This window comes from Microtus oregoni, unplaced genomic scaffold (assembly GCF_018167655.1).
Source record: "Microtus oregoni isolate MIOR12 unplaced genomic scaffold, Mior012 000009F_ref0000495, whole genome shotgun sequence".
NCBI classification, from domain to species: Eukaryota; Metazoa; Chordata; class Mammalia; order Rodentia; family Cricetidae; genus Microtus; species Microtus oregoni.
In genome coordinates, this window is record NW_024543068.1 from 43,517,977 (window position 1) to 43,543,343 (window position 25,367).

The following is a 25,367-nucleotide window of genomic DNA, read 5'->3' on the forward strand; positions in this document are numbered from 1 at the left end:
ACATATGTAAATGAAACTTAGACTTTAAAATTAATCACATTTCAGTTCAAACGTGTTATACAAAGATTCCTTTGAAACTTAAAATTGTTTTGCAAATGCATTGATTTATTAAAAAGTAAAATCATAGCATTGCAAAATTGAATATTAGTTCCTAAAAGATGAAATACTGTCTCCAGTAGGCTCTTATGAATACAAATCAGTCCTTGAGCACATAAACCAATCACAGTAGAAAATACTGAGAAGTAAGGCATTAGAGATGAGCGTCTAACATGAAAACAAACTTTATTTTTTATTTTTTTTATTTTTTAATTTATTTATTTATTAAAGATTTCTGTCTCTTCCCCACCACCGCCCCAAAGAAAACAAACTTTAAACTGAGAGCCAAAAAGAAGAGGATGAAGAAGTTCTTGGTGTCAATCTTTTCAGATCATGTTTAGGTGGCTATGCTCATTAGAGCTCATAGGTGTAGCATAGGACATTTCTAGAAGTTATAATCTTACAACAAACTTCCTGTTCCTCTAGGGTCAACAAGAGACAAGTACTACAGGCACCTAAGGAACATTAAGAGTGAAACAGTCTTCTCCCAGGGATGGATATAGATAGATAGATAGATAGATAGATAGATAGATAGATAGATATGTGTGTGTAAATACATGCATATATATATATATATATTCAAATACTCACGTATTTATAATTTGCTAATTCCACCTAAAAGTTTATCCTTTAAACCATAGGTAAGTATAGATCTCACCCCTCATTAATGACACCGTATGGATACTACTACAGAAATCCACAACTGAACCAATTGTAGAATACTGTGTCCGACTCAAATTTGTTCTTATGCAATGTAATCCTTATACAACAAAGCTTAGGAACCATTGCATAAAAGTTATCTGAAAGGTTGTAAGAACCAGAGAAACAGGAGATCAGTTTCAAAATAGTAGTGTGTAGACATGACTGGGAAGCTAACCCCATGAAATGCTAAAAATGTGGTTGTCTTGTGTAGACCTGTATAAGGACACCACCAGATGCCAATCCAACTTAGATAAGGCAAAAAAAAAAATCTCATAGAGCTCCAGCCACAGGTGAGGAGTTATAGACAAATAAAGGATGCTGAGAGGGAAAAATCAATGCACCCCAGGGATGTACCTTCTCTTAGGTTATCTGAGTGAGAATGGTCAGGCTTAAACTCATAGGCATATGGTCAACACTCAATGTAGTCCATAGGTTGTTTCCTTTTTCATTTCTCTTGTGTGTGTTTAACAGTATTAATTCAAGAAGAGGTCATGAATTTGTGAGGGTATGAGAAAGACAAGCAAGGAGTTGGAGGGAAAGATGGAGAGAAGAAATATTGAATATAGTATCGATATATTAGGGAATCCTCTAAAAAAGTTAAGTAAAGGAAAGAATATTTATCAAAAAGACAATAAATTTAACACAGTTATAAACAATTACCAAATATTTTATTCATATTTCTCTGTATTTATTTCTCTTGAATAATATCTTAACTGTGGCTTGAAAATGGCCAAAGGCAACATCTTTTATTGTAAGATTAAAAAATGATTTATCTGATTTTCTAGTCCTACAAGTAAACTTTATTAAATATTATAGATTAAAATAAAGCCAATAATGAGTTAAATGAGAGTAGAAATCTATATTCAAAATTAAAATATAGATGTAGTTGAAGTTAGAAAAAACAATATGCCAAAAAGTGTTTCCAAATTAGAAGTATATCCTCTATCACAGAAAATCCTGCAATAAAGTTAACTTAGTTGATATGGTATGATAGAGACAAATATGTCATACATAACTTTAAATCAAAGTTAAAATTAATTATGAAATCTTTTAAAGCCTACCTAAGGCAAGATGGTTCTCAGATACACTTTTATTTTAGCAAGGACCAATCATTGTTTTTAATTAGTTTCCAATTTTTTATTACCATGCTTAGTAATAAAGAGAAGTATGAATTTCTAAATAGGCAGCAATCAAAACGGCAAGCAGACATTCAGTAGAAAATGTTCATAATAATATGGTATCCATCAGAGCTAGAAAGCTTATTCCTTCTTGGTGACGATTCACTGTTGTTTGTGCATAGATTTTATTAGTGAAACTTGTATTCAATTAACACGTTAGAATAGGAAAGTATGTATCCGGCTTCAGCTCTGACAAATCCACCCTGTTGGATGGATTCTGGCATATCTTGGGATCTAATATGCTTATGCATAGAATTTGATATTTCTAAAAGGATTTCCATGCTGTAACTTGGGTGACAGTAGACAACAATATATGTTACTTATTTATATTTATTTATTTTGTATTTATTTTATTTATTTTTAATATACAAGCTATTTTTATTTTATGTTTATTGGTGTTTTGCTCACAAGTATTTCTGATGGTGTCAGATAACTTGGAACTGGAGTTAGAGACAGGTATGATCTGCCATGTGGGTGCAGGGAATTGAATCTGGGTCCTTTGGAAGAGCAGCCTGTGCTCTTAATTGCTGAGCCATCTCATCTCTCCAGTCCCTATTTAGTTTATTTTTAATAGAAAAGAAAAGTATGGTTTATTCATGATTGGTCCTCTTATACATTTTTAGTCCTTGATTCAAGCAAGCACCTTGCTTTTGTCTGAAAGTATAAATATGTATAGGAGGGTTGTCCTTTCCAGAATAAGATAGAAGGACATTAGAGGGTGAAATGGAAGTACAGCTCTGTCATGCTCTGCTACATTGTCTTCTCAACATTTTAAACATTTGACATTTATATAGTCCTTGGGAGCCACACAGAAGAACTCTAGAATTAAATGACTATAAAAGTCAACATTTATCTCAGGATATTCCCCCATTAAAGAGAGTATTTCTATGCTTTTAATTCTTCTTTTAATTTGATATCAATATTCTAAATTGATGAAGTTTAGTTCAAGTTATATGATAACACTTAAGTATATAGGGAACAAACACAGACCCTAGACTAAATTAGTCTATATTTTATACAAAACAGTCAAATCAACACACCAACTCGACTGGATGTGCTATCCATTATCTTATTTTTTTCTTTTCCTATAAGGCTTACATCAATTCTAACTAATTTCTTACTGAAGCCCATACTTGAAAAGCAGATACTATCGTGGACAGCAAAAGCCATTAAGTAGAGAAATGTCTTTGAGGAGTGACAAGGTGATTGGATACCTCAGGTCTATTATTTTTTTTTTGTACATTAGAGCTCCTATTTTACTCTCCCAAGACTCAAATGGATTCAGTAGCAATTTTAAAGTCCTGTTTATCTTTGACATTGTGTTTTTAATACAACATTTCTCCATTTCATTCCCTCCATCTAAAACCTTCCATATACTCCCCAACTTTCCTTCACACACATGGCCTCTTTATTCATCAATTATTGCTGTGCCTATATATATATATATATATATATATATATACACATACATACATATACATTCCAAATATAACCTGTTGAGAAATATAGTAGTACTTTTATGTATGTTTTAGGGATGAAATTAACTTCCTTAATATTTCAAATCACAAAATTGTGTAATCTACACTGCCTTTACCATTTCCTTTTGTGTGATACAGATTTACATATAAATTTTAATTTTGTACATTTAGTCAAAAGTATATATTTTAACAAATTTCAAATAAAAGGAATTGTTTTGTCCATCAATGAAGTCATTTCTTTCTATCCCAATCACTCAGTGTATATTGTTTTGTTGAACTGGTATTATGTTCATTCTCTTTTGCTTTATTTTGCTTTTTGCTCTGACTTGTAAAACAAAATCCATTCTTTTGGCTTCATTTTCTTGCAGCTGACATCTGGTGCTGTCAGTGTATCTGGAAATGGTGCAGAAATTATGGCTGCTAGGAAAAAATATATAGAAGCGTTTTCACTCCTTTGTAAATGTTAGACACTGATCCTCTCAAAGCTAACTAACCTTTTCACCAGTCTTGTTTGAATTAAGTTCTATCACTAAAAGAAGAATGAGCCAATTTTTTAGAGCAATTAAAAAATATTACCAAAATGTAAACTTATTAGAAATTGGTTAATGTTTTAATACATATAACAATTTAAAAAATCCCATATCTGCTCATTTCATATTTAATGTCTGTTAAATCATTCAGAGATGTTAAGTTCAATAGTATTTGACTTCAAATTCTGTAAGAATTTAATGCTAAACGTAGAAAATAAAATTTTTGTGATAATGTCCCATCTATGTCACTACAGTTACAACTTTAAAAACAGAATTAAAATATCCTTCCATTCAGAATAGAACTAAACTATATATGCAAAAGAAATACCTTGAAAATGAGTCTTGTAAGATGGTGGTGGCACACACCTTTTATCCCAGTACTTGAGAGGCAGAGACAGGTGAATCTAAGTGAATTCGAGGCCATCCTGGTCTACAAGAGATAGTTCCAGGAGAGGATCCGAAGATACAGAGACACCCTATCTCGAAAAACCAAAAGTGCAAAAACAAATCACAAACAAACAACAAACAAACAAAAAAATGAGTCTTAAATTCACTCCAATTAGTGCAGACACAGGATTCAGCTTGGAAGAGGAACATTGCTGCATTTAAATAAAAAAGCAATGCTACACACTACATGGTTCTGAAGTAGCTTAAGAACTGAGAGGATACTCTACACTCGGCCTCCAAGAACACTGAATACTAGGAGTTGTGCACTCCTTCTATTACAGAAAGTTAGTTTCTGAGGTCAGTATCAGATGAACGGCTGTAGCAAAATTCCAGCTATGGCCACAAGCATTAGGAAGCATGAATGGTCACCGTTAAAACTCCCTCTTGACAGAATGAGGGTCAGAGTCCTGTCCTTGGTGCCAATGCTTTCATTATTCACAGATCCAGGGGCTGAAAAACTTCAACAAAGACATACATCCCTGAACATGTGTAAATCATTAACTGATTTAATTATATTTTTATAAACATATTTTCTATGAATAATTTTGGCATGAGAACCTATTGGAGGGTCCCAAGAGATGCAGCAGAAAAATATGGGTTCTTAACTTATTTATGCCTTTCAAAATCTAGAATCCTGGTTTCAAAGGAAACTATGAATTATAGTTCTAAGATTTGCTAATTTCTTTGAACTCAGAAATTCATATGAAAATAAACAGAATGAATACTTGCCAAAATCTACCATGCTTCTGATATTTGAGAAAGATAATTTCTGAGGAGACATAATTGTTGTACAGTGGATATAGATTATTTATGTTTAGCCATATCTTAAAATTAGCTATGATCCATGTATACACAGTTATGGCTAAAAATGGCACCAGTAGATAACAAACTCTCCATGCTAGTTAAACAGCATGAAAATAAGATAATTATGAATGTCTTCATTATTCTTCTTTTGCAATGGACAGACACAACGACAAAGGCAGTTTCAGAAGTTTACTCTGGGACCATCACAGAAGAGAGCATAGCAACAACAACAAAAAAAGGCACGGTGCTGCTGCAGTATCTGAGAGCTCACATGTTGATACAACATCCAGGAGATGGAGAGGGGGAGAGAGAGAGAGAGAGAGAGAGAGAGAGAGAGAGAGAGAGAGAGAGCAGAGTCACGGAAAGAGAATCACTGGAAATTATCAAGAGCTTTTAAGACTGTCAAGTCCATAATCAGTGGCACACCTCCTTCAACAAGGTCACATCTCCAATAAAGAAGTCCACATCTCTTCCAACAAGGCCACCTGTCCTAATCTTTCCCAATAGTTCCACCAACTAGAGATTATGCATTCAAACATACGAGCCTATGGTTGTCATTACCATTTAAACTACCAAATTCTGCAACCTAGACTCCATAGGTTCCTGGTTATATCATAATACAAAATCACTTAGTCTACCTTCAAAAGTCCTCAAAGCCCTTCAAATTCGCAGCACTATTTCAAAGTTCAAATTCTTTTCTGTAACAAAAAGCAATCTTTTAATTATAACCTAAAAAAATCAAAATGCAAATTAGTGCTTCTAACCTATAATGGCACAGAATATACATTAACATTCCAAAAGGGAGAAACTGAGGCTTAGAGAGGATATAATAGGCCAAAGCTTGAGAGAAACTAAACAGGGCAAAATCCATATGTGATATCAACGATGTTCTCTCTACTCTTTCAGATTTGCTGACTATAAGACACTTCTCCCTTTTTGTTTTGTTCCACTAGCTGTATGCAGCTTTCTTTGACAGACATCTCATATCTCTGGCATCTCCAACATATTGGGATTCCCAACACATTTCAGGCTTCGTTTTCACAGCTTCAAGCCGTGGCCTCCATGGCTGTCCATGCAGGGACTCTCTTGTCACGTGCCTGTCCTCAATGGCTTTCCTGAAATGTAGAGGAAAATCCCACAATCCTTTTCACTTGTGTCCTTTAATCTAAACCCAGGAGGATGCTATCAAATATTATTTCCTGCTTGGGATGGAAGCTGACTCCTGTTTTAAAGCATTATCTTCAATTTTTTTTTGTGCTTTCTTTTGTTTAGTAAACCTTTCTTTGCATTAGGAACGAAAGATTTCTTAGCCATTTCATTTTACAGTTTGGAAAATGAGTTGGGTGGGGTCTTGCACAGAGGAGGCATTCTTTTTACTCCCTTTTACACGAGGCCTTTTGAAAGTTTTGAAGACAAGATTTTGCCTCAAAGTTACGTTTCTTTGTGCAGTGTTTTCCCTCAAATTGTACATCATTTTGAGTTTCTTTTTGCCCTGACTTTTCTTTTTCACCACAGATATGCATAAGAGTGATAACCACATGACAGATCCAACACTGGGTTTTCTTAAAATCATCTCTGACATTGAAATTAGCCCCAAACTCCTCAATTTAGCCTCACATAAATTAGAAAAATAAAAAATAACCTCACTCTTTTTCAAAATATCTCAAGATTGATCGCTATCAAAGATGCTAATATTGTTCCTCTATAAAAACTCCATAGTTCACATTGTTTTTGGTACTACTGTCTTAAAAGTTCAAACTAGAGTAGCCTATTAAGCCCAACTTACAATGTTCAATTCAACTGCTACACTAGTACAAAGTCTCACTGTCTTTCACTTTTCTCAAAGGAAGGAAGGAAAGAAGGAAGGAAGGAAGGAAGGAAGGAGGTAAATTCGGTGTATTTAGTATCATTGATGTGTAAGAATCTTTAGGAAATCCTTTTACTAAGCCACTTTTGGTACAGAGAGACAGTAGTTTCTAAACAAACTCAAACAGGTTTAATTTTGAGTACATTATAATTTGATGATTATTAATTATGAAAGACAGATTTATAATAATATTTTTTGAAATAAAAAGTATGAGAATAGGAATTCTAGCAAAAATGGAATTATGGAACATAGTGATGGATCAAATACATAATCCCATTTCTACATTAGATAATTAATCTTAGACCTTGAATCAACTAAAACATGTTCCTGAGAGGGTCTATTAGGATATTTTCTTGAAAGATTAACTGAAAGGAAAGCACTTTGACCCAGATTCAGGACAGCACCTTTTTATCAGTGGCCCAGATGTAAGAGGACCTGACGGAAAACACATGGCTTTCGGCCTTACTGCCTTGGGTCCGGGATGGAAAGTTCATCCACTCAGTTGCTGCTGTGACTGCTCCATCCTTTGCTCGTGACAGAACTAAGCCTTCTCTGCTTTCAAACACTGAAGGCCAAAAGATCCCCAGAAATTCTCCTGGATATCAGTTCCAGCTCAGGCCTACTGAGGCATCCAAACTTAGGAACTAAAAAGCCACGAGGTTCTCAGTCTCTTCAGTGTGCAACAGCTCATGTTGGGCTGTTTTGTACACAGCGTGTGAGGCAATCAGATTCAGTCTGTTCCTCTATAGAGCCCAAACTAAAGCACAATCTGTTAGGGTTCAGGCATTATGCTGGCTCGTCACTTGGCAGAATGCATCCAGGCTGTACCCTGTCCAGCCCAGAGTCCTATGACTGCTCCATCACTACTACATGTAGCTACTAAGAATGTACACAGGTGCAAAAGGTCCCTTTAGGAGACAAGCTGGGTAGTGGTGGCACAGGCCTTTAATCCCAGCATTCGGGATGCAGAGACCAGGCTGGCCTGGTCTACAAGAGATAGTTCCAGGACAGGCACCAAAATGACAGAGAAACCCTGTCTTGAAAAACAAAACAAAACAAAAGCCAAACAAACTTCATTCACTCTCACTCTCTCTTTTCTCTCTGCTCTTCGAAGAGGTTGGCTGCTCTTGCCTCTTCTTCATCTTCCTCGTTTTCTCTATATTTCTCTTTCTATCTTTCTTCCCCACACCCCTTATCTCAATAAAAACCCTCACCTTAGCTCTACCTGTACGGCACGCCTGGCCCTCTCCCGCTGTAGGCTCTCACTGGCCATGTGGTCCCTTGGCAGGTCACAATCCTTCTCCCACCGATCTACAACACAACCTATTTAAAATTTAGAACAAAGTGACATAAGGAGGAGTCAAGCATGTAGAGACCAAATAAAATTTCATTATCAAAACTATTTCTGGTGACCATATGATGCAAGTTCAAGTATAAAAAATGAGTGTAATAATTAGGAGCGGCGGGGCTGCGTCCCCAGCACCCGGCCGCCCACATGGCTAGCTTAAGCTTATGCCCCGAAATAATTACACGGACACTGTATTCTTTTGAACACTGCTTGGCCCTTTAGCTCTAGCCCTTACTGGCTAATTCTGATATCCGGATCAACCCATCTCTAATAATCTGTGAGCACCGGTCTTACCGGGAAGATTCTAGCCTACGCCCATCCTGGGTCGGAGCTTCATCGTGTGTGTCTGCCCAGGAGCGGGGCATGGCGTCTCTCTGAGGCGTCTGCTCACGAGAGGAGAGCTGTTGAGTCTGAGCTCACTTCCTCTTCCTCCCAGAGTTCTGTTCTGTTTACTCCTCCCACCTATGTTTTAACCTATGAGGGCCAGCCAAGCAGTTTCTTTATTTTCTTTTTAACCAATGACCTTCCTCCATCAAATGAGTATTTCTTTAGAATTGTTGCCTGTATTCTCAGTTTCCACATGTCGTGGGAAAGACATTTCAAGCCCTTGATGGCAGTCCTGTCCTTGGAATCAGAAATTTGTACAGCTCAATCTAAAAAAAAAAAAAAAAGTATTAATAATCAATAATTATTTTCTTCTAATTTTATTAAGAATACTCATTTTTATTTACTCTTTCTTCTTTTGATATGCTCTTAAAATTAAATTACATAAACCCCATCTCCCATTCCTTTTCCCAATCATTCATAGGGCTCCTATTTGCTTCACTTTCAAATTGATAGCTTCTTTTTCTTTATAATTGTTACACACACACACACACACAAACACAAACACATGTACACATGCCTATATTTATGTAAGTCTGTTTTTTTTAATTTGTGTGTTAAGTGTCAGGGCTGACCACTTCGTATTGTTCTTCTTTCCTACTAATCTCTCCATATTATGCCATTTCTAGGAAAGACGATTTCATAGCAAATGTCCTGGTATTTAAGATCTTATTATCTTTCCAACATTACTTCCACAGTGTTTTCTGAATACCTGCTTATAAATACCACAATTTGGATTGTAGCTAAACTCTTATTAATATAAATATCTGCAAAATTGGCAACTTTATTTTTTACTATTATAAATGTAGAAGACATCAATGAAGAACACTAAGATTCAGACTCAAAAACTTAATTGGTATAGTTGGTTAGACAAGCACTAACAAAACAAGAGCTATGGATCACATTAGTAAATAAAGAGCAAAGAAAAATGGTGAAATTCAGTTCTATGTGTGTAAATTAAGTGGCATTTGAACTGTGAATGTAAGGTTTAATCTTTTAAAACTTTTAAAATGTTAATTAACTCTTTAGGAAATAAAGACAAACATGGCAGGAAGTTTTAAACAAATAAGACCTTGTTTGAGTAAGACTTAAATTAACTAAACCATTGAATATATGAACATTTAAGGAAGGGGTATTCACGGAGAAATTTAATAATACTTAGTTATATGGAAATTATGGAGTAAATGTCTACTATACTCATGACTTATTCTTGTAAATGAAGCTACACTGTGTTTATTTGCCATTGTATTATATAAATGAGGATTTTTTAAATTGTTCTCTCTATATGAGGAAATGTTAACAGAAATTATAACCGAGGATCAATTAAAACTTAACTGTAAGCTCAAATATTTTAGGCTAATAAGTTTTGTTGTGTATTAGTTATATCACTTTGAAAAATGAGTTTAGTTGTTTGGAGGGTAATTTCCTCATTTTTGCAAAAGAATCATAATCATGGCATTGATCTCATTCATTAGCAGGAAAGGAAATAATATCATCCTCTGCATGTCTTAGAAAAGATGAATCATCAGTAAGTGATTTTTTGTTAGAAGATTATTATCAGCAGTTCTCGTAGAACAAATGAGGCTTGGATCATGAATTGAAGTCAAGGTTTGAATCTACAAAGTTTCTTGGCCCACTATTACTATTTCTTGAATTGGATTAAACTCTGTAGTCACCAAAATGTCAGCTGAATGAATCATCCCACTCCAGCACCCTTTCATGTGGCATGACCATAATGGAGGACAGTCTTCCCATTAGAGTGTCTTGCTCTGATGAGCAGTAACTCTTGTACTTGCTTTGTCTGTCACAAAATGTATAACCTTGTGAATGAGGGGCAAGAGGGCAGAAAGAAGTGATGTCTGACTTGAAGCAAATCTATGGACCATTTTCTTCCATTATGAGCTCTATATCAATTTTAGTGAAGTGTGTGTTATGAAACTTAGTGTGACCCAGCAGTGCCTTCCGTGCAGTTTGCGAGCTTTTTATTAAAGAAGATGGTAGCTTGACCTTGCTTGCATTTACTTTTGAATGTCCTGCCTCCACCTACTTGATTCTTCTTTAAATATCTTAAAGTTTTGATGAAACCGCAGAATTATATTTGATGAACCTATTAATTAATTTGATTTTTCTACAATGATATCTAGTTGCCTCATTTTTTAAATCATTTATCTTTATTTGTGACTCTGTTGAAACTTATATAACTTCATAAGCTCATTTAAAACCATATTTCTGGCCCCACACAATCACAGTCTATAGCTAATAGCGATTTTTAAAGTTTACTTTGTATCACAAATATCACACATGCAATTTTCTCAAAAAAAGTATTTATTTATTTCAAGGTTTAAGGTGAGAAAGGAATGAAAGCATGTGATATTTTTAGCAATTGCCAAAAAGTAAGTATAAATAAAATGCTGTCACAAAAATAAACACTGCAAATTAAAGTCAGTGCCAAGTTACAAAACAATTCTAAGAAATTGCTATAGGGGATGGATCAAAGTTGTTTTGGAAAACTTAAGTAGAACAGAACTTGGTTCCTCTAAAAGTGCACAAAAAGCAAAATTTATAAAGCCCTTAATGTGTTCCTGATTCTACAAACCTTGAGCTAATATTTAGTAGCTAGTAGATATTTAATAGTTGCTTAAAAAGACTTGTTGAATAAACTTATTTATTCCTTTGTACATCTATTTACTAAATAAGCTAGAAGAAATAGCTTACTATAAGACTACACAATTATTCAGGATATTTATTATCTAAAATTTATCTGAAAGAATTTGATAAGTCACCTTTATGGGATTCTACTGTCATCATTAAAAAATGGTAAAATATGGAGCTGATGCCTTCTGTATTGCACAGGCATAGCAAAATATTACTCAACACTTAACTTTGCGTTATTTGTTTACCCCAGTATTGCTTAGTCATAGGTGGTAAAACTTACCGTATGAAATATTAGCCCAGTTAGTTACTGCGTGAATAGAAACCAATAAACCAAACTTGCACTGTTTTATACAAATATATATATATATATATATATATATATATATATATATATATAATCAGTTTGGAGTCCCCTGCTGGGATGGTAAAGGGATGATGGACAGTACTGACATTGCTAGAACACCAACTACCAAGGAAACTGTTACAATCTACCATATGGAAATGTTTGCGCTTGTTTGTTTAAATGGAGCTTATAGTATAGAATTGTTTCTGTTGGAAAACTTTAAAATTGTAAAAGAACATAATAAACAATAACAAACCCTACAGAATGGTCATCTCCACTTTGCAGAGCATATCCTTCCATGTTCCTTTCTGCATATCAGACAGATAGACATGCTTCTACCTCCAGATACATACTTGAGTTACTACGGCTACTGTGATGTCTGTTCTAGATTGAACACGTTTTTTGTTCATCATTCCTAGCACCTATTCCCCTAGTTTTTCCTTGATCAACAATGAAATTCTGTCATGAACTTGCATTCTTTTGAATGACTCTCACTGAGCACAGACAAAACTGGGGACAGTTGAACATAAGAAATCAGGGTTTCAAGAAATTGCTATGTCAGACTTGGAAAAAAGATGCACAAGTCTGGGGAAAATGAACCTCTATTGAGCACTGCGGGTGTACCCTTCTCTGTACTTTGTGAGTGGTTTGACTTATGTCCTACATTTACTCCAGCCTGTGCTGTTTGGCCAGTTAGCTGAAAGGAAGGCAATCAAATATAAAACAATAAAGTCATCATAGAAGCTGGAAGCAAATCTGAAGGTCATTTCCCACTTTTGTTTTACTTTTACAGTATCACAGATGCCATTTAAAAAGTGTTCATTTAAAATCACTGCAAGGTTTGATATTTGAGTAGAATTTACCAAGCAATTTGAAATCAGTTGAATATGATGGCTTGACCAGGATTCCTCTTTGAAGCAACTGTTTTTGGTTCATTACCAAACAATTTCAATTGACACTGCTCAAAAATTCAGTTTTATATAGGAGTATATATAATTCATGGAGATTTAATTTGGGAGCTGTTATTTTCTCTGCTCGAGTCTCAAGGTTAAAGCTGCCGTCCCCAAGCATCTGATTCAATGAATGCTGCTGTGTGTAGTGTATGTTTCGCAGTAGACCAATAAAAACAATCTGATTGATCTGTCTCGTTATGGACTTGATGGCTTCCAGAGCACTAGCTATAAAATAAGCTAAGTGGAAAAATCAAAGCTTTAGTGACCTCAGAGGACTCTTCATCTCACACTGCAGTTTAAATCATGTTACTTTAAATTTAGATATCACATGCACAACACATTTTATATAACAAACCAGCAAAATCTTGTAAACGGCATTTTATTTTCCACCCTTTAAGGCTGGTGCATGTGGATGAGTAAAGAACGTTCTGAGTACCCACCTTCTCTAAATGTGCAAACTTATCTTTTGCCAGAATCTGAAGAGCCTTGAATCTCTTTTTCTTACACCTAAACTTTTATTTAAATGCTTCATTACAAAGAGAACTACTAACCTTCTGCACAGTTCTCTTCCTCCCTGTCTCTTTTCCTCTCTCCCTCCTTCTCTGCCTCCTCCCTTCTTTACATTTAAAGATTGATAGTTTAACTCATTTAGCTCTAATATTTCAATTCTTTGATTAATGGTGGAAAGGAGAAGATATCATTCTCTTTCATACTCATTGTACCTTGTTTGTAGCTCTCAATATGTGTCACAGCCTCTTCCAAATAGACTCTTTCTCTATGTTTGTGATTCATGTTTCTGACTTGTATCAAAGCTTCTTACCTTGATTCTCTCAGAGTTGCAATTGACTCTGATTGTCTCTTCAGCATTTTTGCTTAAATACATCCTTGGTAGATATGCATAGTCTAAAATCCTTCCTGGAGAGCAAAATACATTGGTAGGATGTGTGAGAAGCTCTTTAGAATGAAAATAATTCTACTCTAATTCATCAAAATTGATGGCAAAACAAATTTCAGATTCCTCTCTGCATGTGTGTGGATTCAAGTGTGCACGTGCGTGTTTGCATGTGAAGGACAGAAGGTGATGTTGAACATCTTAATCAGTGTCTCATTGAACCTGTAGCTCATCAATATTTTTAGATTGTTGAGACCAAGAGTTTTTACTGCACTGTCAGCTCTGAGATTACAAACATTTGCATCTATGCTTAATTCTTTCCCATTGATGCTAGGGATCTAAACTCAAGTCCTCAAGCTTGAATAGCAAATACATAACTAATTGTGCCATCTCCACAGTCCGCTTAAATTATTATCAAAGAAAGCAGCTTCCCCATTTTATTAGGAAGAGAATGGATATTTTTTCCAAGTCCTTTGTCAGAGTCTAAAAGAATGTTTCAAGTTTATATATTTATATTCCACAATATATTGTAATCATATTCATTATTATTTAATTATTTGTGGCTGTTTTATACAAAGATAATATCTCTGTGATGGCAACACAGAAATGATTATTTATGAAACACATACACACATGCAAACACACACACACATACACACACATGAATGCCTCTACTTAAAATATTTCCTAATAGTTGGTGAATGTTAAAAAAAAAATTACTGACAATCAGTAGGGCTAAAAATGATTAATCTCGAGCACGGAGGCCTGATCTCTCGGCGCCAGGAGAGCCGGTGTTGGGGTGAGTTTCTGGCCCCGCGGCACCAGCCTGCGACGGGGAGCTCAGAGGTTCCTTGGTCCCCTATCCTTCTTGGGCTCTCTGCAAGGCCTCTGCTCCCTGCATACCACCTCTTTCTTCCTAGCCCACCCAGCTTCCATCCAGAACCCTCCCCACTTCGGCCCCACCGCCCTCTTTCTGCACATAACATCACCCAGCCCAGCCTGTCTGGACACTAGGTCTGAAACCTTGGGGCACCCAAGCGGGCGGGAGTCCCTTTGTTTCTATGGCCTGCCTGCACCAAGCAGGGTAGGCGCTTTGTTTGCGAGCTGCCCAACCAGCATGGAGACCTGATCTCTTGGCGCCAGGAGAGCCAAGGTTGGGGAGAGCCAGCGTTGGGTAGGCAAGGAGACCTGATTCAGTAAAAGAAGATCCATAAGGGAGCATTTGGAAGAAGAGATGGGCAGACGCCAAGGCAAGAATTCGCCCAACAAGCTGAAAAGCAACATGAAGCCACCAGAAACCAGCGACCTCACAACGGGAGGACATGAACACCTTAATCAAGAAGAAGTAGAAAAGATTGACTTCATGAAAGTGATTGACGCCCTTAAACAGCATGTAAAAAACGCCCTTATAGAAATGGATGAGAAATATAACAGAAAGTTTGAAGAATTGAATAAATCAGTGAATGATACCCTAGAAAACCAAGGAAAAACAATCAAACAGATAATGGAAGCAGTTCAAAACTTGAAAACTGAAATGGAGGCAAAGAAGAAAACACAAACAGAGAGCTGGCTGGACATGGAAAATTTAAGTAAACAAACAGAGTCTACAGAAACAAGCATAACCAATAGAATACAAGAGTTAGAAGAAAGAATCTCAGATTCTGAAGATACCATAGAGAAAATAAACACACTGATCAAAGAAAACAGCAAGTCCAACAAAATCTCATCACAAAATATTCAGGAAATATGGGACACAATAAAAAGACCAAACCTAAGAATAATAGGAGTAGAAGATGGAGAAGAAGCTCAGCTCGATGGTCCAGAAAATATATTTAATCAAATTATAGAAGAAAACTTTCCCAACCTAAAGAAAGATATACCTATGAAGGTTCAAGAAGCATACAGAACACCGAATAGGCTGGATCACAAAAAAAAAAAAATCCCCTCACCATATAATTGTCAAAACACAAAGCATACAGAATAAGGAAAGAATATTAAGAGCTGCAAAGGAAAAAGGCCAAATTACTTATAAAGGTAAACCTATCAGACTTACACCTGACTTCTCCATGGAAACCATGAAAGCCAGAAGGTCCTGGATAGATGTACTGCAGAAACTGAGAGAGCATGGATGCAAGCCCAGACTACTACACCCAGACAAGCTTCGTTCACTATAAATGGAGAAAATAAAATTTTCCAGGATAAAAACAAATTTAAACAATACACAGCCAGAAATCCAGCCTTACAGAAAGTAATAGAAGGAAAATCAGAGATGCAGGGCTGGTTCAACATACGAAAATCTATCAATGTAATCCATCATATAAATAAATGAAAGAAAAAAAAACATATGATCATTTCATTAGATGCTGAAAAAGCATTCTCAAAATTCAACATCCCTTTATGATAAAAGTATTGGAGAGATTAAGGATACAAGGGTCATACTTAAATATAATAAAAGCCATATACAGCAAGCCAACAGCTAACATCAAATTAAATGGAGAGAAACTTAAAGCCATCCCACTAAACTCAGGAACACGACAAGGCTGTCCACTCTTGCCATACCTCTTCAATATAGTGCTTGAAGTTCTAGCAATAGCAATAAGACAACATAAGGGGATCAAGGGGATTCGAATTGGAAAGGAAGAAGTGAAACTTTTGTTATTTGCAGATGATATGATAGTGTACATAAGCGATCCCCAAAACTACACCAAAGAACTTTTACAGCTGATAAACACCTTTAGTAATGTGGCAGATTACAAGATCAACTCCAAAAAATCAGTTGCCCTCTTATACACAAAGGATATGGAAGCAGAGAAGGAAATCAGAGAAGCTTCACCTTTCACGATAGCCACAAACAGCATAAAATATCTTGTGGTAACTCTAACCAAGGAAGTGAAAGATCTATTTGACAAGAACTTTAAGGCATTGAAGAAAGAAACTGAGGAGTATACCAGAAAATGGAAGGACCTCCCTTGCTCTTGGATTGGGAGGATCAACATAGTAAAAATGGCAATTCTACCAAAGGCAATTTATAGATTCAATGCAATCCCCATCAAGGTCCCATCAAAATTCTTCACAGATCTGGAGAGGACAATAATCAACTTTATATGGAAAAACAAAAAACCCAGGATAGCCAAAACAATCCTATACAATAAAGGATTGTCTGGAGGCATTACCATCCCTGACTTCACACTCTATTACAGAGCTACAGTGATGAAAACAGTGTGGTACTGGCATAAAAACAGAGAAGTCGACCAATGGAATCGTATACAAGACCCGAATTTTAACCCACAAACCTATGAACATCTCATTTTTGATAAAGGAGCCAAAAGTATACAATGGAAGAAAGAAAGCATCTTCAACAAATGGTGCTGGCATAACTGGATGTCAACCTGTAGAAGAATGAAAATAGACCCATATCTATCACTATGCACAAAACTCAAGTCCAAATGGATTAAAGACCAAACTATCAGTCAGAACACATTAAACCTGATAGAAGAGAAAGTGGGAAGTACCCTACAGCAGATGGGCACAGAAGATTGCTTTCTATGTGTAACCCCAGAAGCACAGACATTAAGGGCAACATTGAATAAATGGGACCTACTAAAACTGAGAAGCTTCTGTAAAGCAAAGGACACTTTCACCAAGATAAAAAGGCAAACTACTGACTGGGAGAAGATCTTCACCAACCCCGCAACAGACAAAGGTCTGATCTCCAAAATATATAGAGAACTCAGGAAACTAGACTAAAAATGCTAATTAACCCAATTAAAAAATGGGGCACTGAACTGAACAGAGAATTCTCAGCAGAGGAAGTTCAAATGGCCAAAAGACACTTAAGGTCATGCTCAACCTCCTTAGCAATCAGGGAAATGCAAATCAAAACAACTTTGAGATATCATCTTACACCTGTCAGAATGGCTAAAATAAAAAACTCCAATGATAGCCTTTGCTGGAGAGGCTGTGGAGGAAGGGGTACCATCATCCTTTGCTGGTGGGAATGCAATCTTGTGCAACCACTTTGGAAATCGGTGTTTCGGTTTCTCAGGAAATTCGGGATCAACCTACCCCTGGACCCAGCAATACCACCCCTGGGAATATACCCAAGAGATGCCCTATCATATGACAAGAGCATTTGTTCAACTATGTTCATAGCAGCATTATTTGTAATAGCCAGAACTTGGAAACAACCTAGATGCCCTTCAATGGAAGAATGGATGAAGAAAGTGTGGAATATCTACACATTAGAATACTATGCTGTGGTAAAAAAACAATGACTTCTCAAATTTTGCATGCAAATGGATGGAAATAGAAAACACTATCCTGAGTGAGGTAACCCAGAACCAAAAAGATGAATATGGGATGTACTCACTCATAATTAGTTTCTAGCCATAAACAAGGGTCACAGAGTCTACAATTGGTGAACCTAAAGAAGCTAAGAAAGAAGGTGAACCCAAGGAAAACCATACAGTTGTCCCCTTGGCTATGGGAAGTAGACAAAATTGCCGGGGAAAAAATTGGGATCTTGGGTGTGGGGTGGGTTGGGGGTAAGGGGGGATGGGGAGAGAATAGGGAGAAGGGGAGAATGGGGGAAACTTGGGGAAAAAGGAGGATTGGGATAAAGGAAGATTGGACAGGTGAGCACGGAAGCACAATTCTTAGTTAAGGGAGCCACCTTAGGGTTGGCAAGAGACTTGAACCTAGAGTGGCTCCCAGGTGCCCAAGCCGAGATCCCCAGTTAGTTCCTTGGGCAGCTGAGGATAGGGAACCTGAAATGACCGTATTCTATAGCAATACTGACGAATATCTTGTATATCATCATAGAACCTTCATCTGGTGATGGATGGATATAGAGACAGAGACCCACACTGGAGCACTGGACTGAGCTCCCTAGGTCCCAATAAGGAGCAGAAGGAGGGAGAACATGAGCAAAGAAGTCGGGACCACGAGGCGTGCACCCACCCACTGAAACAGTGGAGCTGATCTATTGGGAGCTCACCAAGGCCAGCTGGACTGTGACTGAAAAAGCATGGGATAAAACTGGACTCTCTGAGCATGGCGAACAATGAGGGCTGATGAGAAGCCAAGGACAATGGCATGGGGTTTTGAACCTACGTAATGTGCTGGCTTTGTGGGAGCTTAGCCAGTTTTGATGTTCACTTTCATAGAAATGGACGGAGGGGGGAGGACCTAGGACTTACCATAGGGCAGGGAACCCTGACTGCTCTTTGTACTGGAGAGGGAGGGGGAGAGGAGTGGGCGGAGGGGGAGAAGGGTGGGAAGAGGGGGACGGAAATGGGAGGCTGGGAGGAGGTGGAAACTTGTTTTTTTTTTCTCTCCTTTTCTCAATAAAAAAAAAGTTAAGAAAAAACAAAAAAAAATAAAACAAAAAAATGATTAATCTCATATAAAGGAAAAATAATTAGCATAATAAATGCTGAAGAAAATTTAAACTCAGCATTCCAAGATATGAATAAAATTATGGATAGCCATAAAAAAGATCAATATTCTTCTTTCATGCCCTTATATAAAATCTACATTACAGAAAGTAATGGCATCCTTAAGTGGCAGGGACAAGGATACAAAACAAGTTTGAGGGTATCAAGGATACATAGCTACAGAAGGCTGTAGCTAAGAGGAATGTTGCCTGATTGGCCAAGTTATTACCAAAGAAACGAGTCAGTTCAAGTTCAACAGTACGGAGTGAGTTCAGTTGTGATTCTAATTAGAAACATTGTGTGATTTTTAAAAAGGAATAATCAAAGAAATAAGTTAGAAATTAGCAGACAACTGTCCATATGTAGAAACCATGGAATTTTGCCACAGTTATCAGTAAATTTCCCCATAAGCGGACAAATCACACTTATTTTGAAAAAAATGAAGCCTAGAATTATATAGAGTTAAAAGCATTATAAACTCAATTGTTCCTATCTTTGATTCAAATGCTGATGGCTTCCAATGGAAAGCCATGACCTTTAGTTCACATGTGGGTATCAAAGTGTTGTGTGCAAAAGCATAAATGTAAGGTTCAAAATAATTACATCTTAAGTAACCATGTTTGTCAATTCTTAACATTGTCAGTCAGCTAATGGATTTACTGTCACCACTGAAGCTCCAATTTCAATGGCTAACTGCTACTCTGAATTCATAATATTAATGAAGAAGCCAGAAGAAAATGAAACTCCTAGATTTTGCTATTTACAAAAATTCTAATATTTGGATACCTAAAAACCTACCTTTGCTTTTATGGCTGCTGATTTAAGTTTGGGTTAAACACATTATTAATATTTTCTGTGTTAGTTACCTTTTTTGTTTTTGTCAAATAACTGGCAAGAAGATCATTCCATTGTGGTAGGGAAGACATGGAATCAGACAAGGAAAGTTTGGTGCCATGAACAAGAAGTAAGACCAATTAGAAACTCTCAAGGCCTGGTCCTGGAAGTCTACTTCTTTTGGTGATGTGTTGGAGGAAGCTGCTTGTTGGTTCCTGACTGCATAGCCCCCCCCCCCCCAAATCACACAGAAACTGTATTAATTAAATGACAGCTTGGCCCATTAGATCTAGCTTTTTATTGGCTAACTCTTACATTTTTATTTAACCCATTTTTATTAATCTGTGTATTGCCACGTGATTGTGGTTTATGGGCCAAAATTTCAGCACATCTGTCTCTGGCAGCAGCTCCATGGATTTTCTCCCAGCTTTCAGTTTAGTTTTCCCTGCCTAGCTCTGTTCACCTATAGCTCTGCTATAGATCCAAGGCAGTTCTTTATTTAACCAATGATATTCATAGCATACAGAATGGAATCCCACATCAGTGTTGCTTCACCTCTTTTATTATATTTAATATATAACTTTATTATTTGTCTGTGTATGCATGTGTGCTTAGTTGTATGAATGTGCATCAACATAGGGTAGGTAACATTGGATCCTGACTAACAGATGACAATGAGAAGCCATGTGTGTGCTGGGAACTGAACTCAGGTCCATTGCAAAAGCAAAAGACATTTTTAACTCCTGAATCATCTCTCCAGGCCAGAGATTCCACCTTTTAAAGGTTCTGCAACCTTCACAAGTAGTGACACTAGCTGGATCCAAGTGTTCAAACACAGGAACTGATGAAGGATATTATACACCGAAATTGAAAACTCAGAAATAAATTTCAGAACTACATGATAAATACCACTCTGTGTGGTTTTGCACAATAGCAAATTATTTGTTAGCAGAAGAATCCAAAAAAGGAATTATTCCTTTCTAATTATTGTTCATTTGACTAACTCATTACATCCTCCCAATAAACATGTATCACCATTTCACAATAGTATTGCTTAGAAGCTAGTCAATGTATACCACATGTTTTAATTACTTAATTATTAAAGTGACTTCTTGAGATGTTTTTGAAAATACATATACAATTTAATTTTAATATTATTAATATAATTAAAACTATATATATTTTTATAGTCTGAATAAATTTGTAATTTGGAGACTGTCACAAAAAAACCAAATTGGAAATTTCTTCAAATTATTTGTCTAGACCTGATATACTATAGGCTTTGGCCTGTAAACTGTGTAAATACTTTTATATTTACATATCTAGTTACTTCAGAAATAATAGAGTTATGGTGGTGGCATACACATTTAATCCTAGTACCCAGGAGGCAGAGGCTGCCTAATCTCTATTAGTTCAAGGAAAGTCTGGTCTACAGAGCAAGTTTCAGGAAAACCAAGGCTACAAATATAAGCCCTGTGTCAAAAAATAAATGTTATTTTAGGGTGTACTTCATTTCTGAAATTTTGCCTTAAAAAAGATATTCTAGCAACTGATCTTTTCAGCTTAACCTTTTGAAGTGATTTAAATCCGCTTGCTCTGCCTCCTGAGTGCTGGAGTAAGACATGCATAACCACTGCCTGACACTGAAATGTCTTTTTTTGCTGCCCAATACTCCCCATTTTTCTCATCTTTCACATCGTCTTCATGCATATCTCATTCCTTCCTTATTCTATAACCAAAATATCAACAGATAGGGAAGATTTCCACCTATTTACATGTTCTGATTTACAATAATGGGTCTTCCTCACAGAGTGCTTAGAGCAGAAGGTTCTTCAATTCAGGCCATCCTCACTAGAATTAATGGAAAGCATTGCTAGTATTAGCTCCCTTGTACAATGCTGAATACAAGATATAGAAGTTATCCAAGGTCACAGGGCATCAGTCTTTCTACATTTTATTCTACCTTTGGGTTAGAAAACAAAAGTTATCTGACATTGAAAATATGAGTCTGTGTTTTAATTCTATGATGCAAGATATGTCCTTGATTTTTATTTACTAGCATTAAATGATAAACAATTCAGGCAAAACACTTTTAATATGTGGTTAAATTATTAACAGATGCATAATACTCATAACCAATGCAAAGCATGCCAACTCGCCCAGTGGCTCTCCCTCCCTCCCTCCCTCCACACCTTTTAATACAGCTATTACTACCACTGCACTTTTCATTCCAATTAGGACATGTGATAGTTGGTTTAAATTCAGCATATGGAGAACGAGGCCTTTATTGGGTATCTGTGATTGGTTTCCACAAAGAATAAAATGAACTAACCAGCTTCACGATGATAGAAGACTTTAGAATAAAAGCAGCAGCATGTACAGCTGGAGCTAATTACAAATTTGGGCTTCACTTTTGTTAACAGCAGACTAATGTTTGCATACCAAGCATTTGTTTTAAATAAATAGCTTTAATAAGTGGAGGAAAAAGACAGTAAGCAACACAATGCCAGGGGTAATTACAGCTATGTTTACCAAAGCCACAAATGCAGTATATAATTATCTTAATATGAAAAATGAAGATGATCTCATATTTGAAGCTCTTTATCCGAAATAATTCTAACATTTGAATAGTTTACTACTTGAAGAGTTGTCTGAGGCTGACTTAATTTTCCTGATATGCTGCTTTATGAAATGTATGAATACAAAGTGTTGTAGCTTCAATGAATAGATCCTTATCTATGAAATAGGATACTTGAAAGCACACTTGATCGTGCATTTACACCTTGTTTCAGAATTATTTACCAACAGAAAGAATGATGGTATTAAAGGCACTCTGAGAGATGGTTCTTTTCAAATTAGTCTCTATCCAAAACATATCACCATGTCCCCCCCAAAAAAGTTCAGTTTTTATTCTGTTATAATAACAGCTGGAGGGAGAAATAGAATTATATCATGAGACCTAAAATCACCAAAGTACTGGGATTTATGGACTTTTACATCAGTGCTCTGTAGAATGTGGAACACAAATGATACATCATAGTGCAACAGCTAAGAATTATAGAGATAAGACACTGATTGATATGGGTCCTTACCATGGCAAGCATAGTGCACTGATAAGGTTGTTAACAAAATACTGTGTGGCCATCAGAAAGGATATGGTCATTTTTTAGTCCCTTATAAATTAGTTTGCAACAATTCTCTAAAATTAAATTTTGTTGATTTGAAAATGCTAAGGATAATATTAAAGAAAAATGGATGTTGTTTTTCTCTTTCCATCCATTTGTCTACAAATTCCATGATGTCATTTTCTTTCTTTTTTTTAAATATTCATTTATTTATTTATTATGTATACAATATTCTTTCTACATGTATGCCTGCAGGCCAGAAGAGGGCACCAGACCTCATTACAGATGGTTGTGAGCCACCATGTGGTTGCCGGGAATTGAACTCAGGACCTTTGGAAGAGCAGGCAATGCTCTTAACCGCTGAGCCATCTCTCCAGCCCCTGTCATTTTCTTTAATGTCTGAGTAATACTCTGTTGTGTAAACTCCATTGTTTCATATTTGTTTATCCATTTTTCTGTTGAAGGACATCTAAGTTGTTTCCAAATTATGGTTATTAGAAAGGAAGCAGCAATGAACATGGCTGAACAAATGCCTTTGTGGTTGGATAAAGTATAAATCATTCTTGGTGAGGCATCCTAAACCCAGAAAGACAAAAATGAGATATATATGCTTATATGTGAATATTAGCTGATCAGTCAATGATAAGCAAATAACAGTTCACAGAATCATAAATGGTAGGTATTGATTAAAGGAATGAATGAAAGAGATAGATCTCATTAGGAAAGGGAAATAGAATAAATAATTATTGACAGATGGAGAGGGTCTGGAATGATTAGCCCTGTGGAATGGAGATAAGATGAGATTGTTAGGAAGAATATGGTGAGAGACAACTAAAATTAATGAGAATTTGAGGAGTAGTATGGAAACCTAAAATATTAGAAATTTGTATGAACTTCTATTTGATTTCCATAGTGAATGTGCTGACTTACAGCCCTATTTATTTTTTTATTATGAAATATAAAATTAGTTGGAAATAAATTTTGTGGAGCAGAGCTGAAAGTTCTTTCTTAAGCAAACTTTTAAAACTTATTCATTTAATTAGAGAAAATATTAATGTTTAAAAAGCGAGTCCTGACAGTCATCCTGTTGCTAAGATGGTTATTGCAAGAAAAAAGCTCACTAGAACCAGGATCAAATGCACATTTATATTCTATTGGTTAGATATGCAAAGCAACAGAGGTGGCACACACTAAAATGAGTTAAGTATTTTACACCACATCAGTGATGTAAAATATAATTAACATAATTTTCATATAGTGATAGCCTACAAGATGTAATTGAGAGAGAGAAATTCAGAGAGCTTTCCTAACAGGGACAGACTTGTGTTTTGACTCAAATACCAAACCAAATAGTGACTTTAAAAAGCAGAGTAAACCCAGGGAAACAAAGGACTACAACAATGGCTAAATCTTGACTAAATTAATAGCAAATAATTTGTTAAGAAAGAATCCTAATTGTTCGCAAGTAATCTTTGAAACGTTTGCAGTGTTAGGCTGCTACTCACTAGACAATTAGATTAATTCATTGTACCTAGCTTATGTAACAACATTATTAAAAGTTTAAAGGGTTGTGCTTAATGTCAATAATTTACTTAAACAGCAAGATATACATCAAGTCATAGCACACTGGTCTATACAGCTGCCTCAGAAGACACAGAAGATTTTTTCATTTCAACTTTGGATCAACTTCACGATTGATCATAAAGATGTCCTCTGGTCCCATCATTTCACAATTTTTTTCTTATTTTTGACCAAATAATATTTCATTTTCATTCATGAATTATTAGACATATATGCTGATTTTATATTTTATTTATAATTAAAAGTCTTGCAATAAACATTGTCTGAATGTATCCCTTTGTTCACTTACTTCATTTTTTGAGCGTATATCCATGAAGTGTACAAGGTAGATGTATATTTATGTTTTGCGTGAAGTTCAACCTGATTTCCATAGTGGATATACTGAAGTATAGCCTTACTTACAATGGATATAGGTTCCTTTATTCTCTTTTTATTATATGAGTTCTAAGCAGGATAAGCTGGAATGTATTTGTAAGCATGACTATATACTGATAACACAAAGTGTTAAAATGTGACATTTTAAAAATTTAGAACACCACTAAAATTCTTAAATACCTACCATGATCCTCCACTATTCATTCCTCACCTCCTCTTCCTCCTCTGCATTTTACTAACGTTTTAATTAGCAGAAAATGTAATGAAATTTTCTATGACACTTTATGCAAACATAATATTGTACTTTAATTACATCTGACCTGCACCATCAACCTGTTCC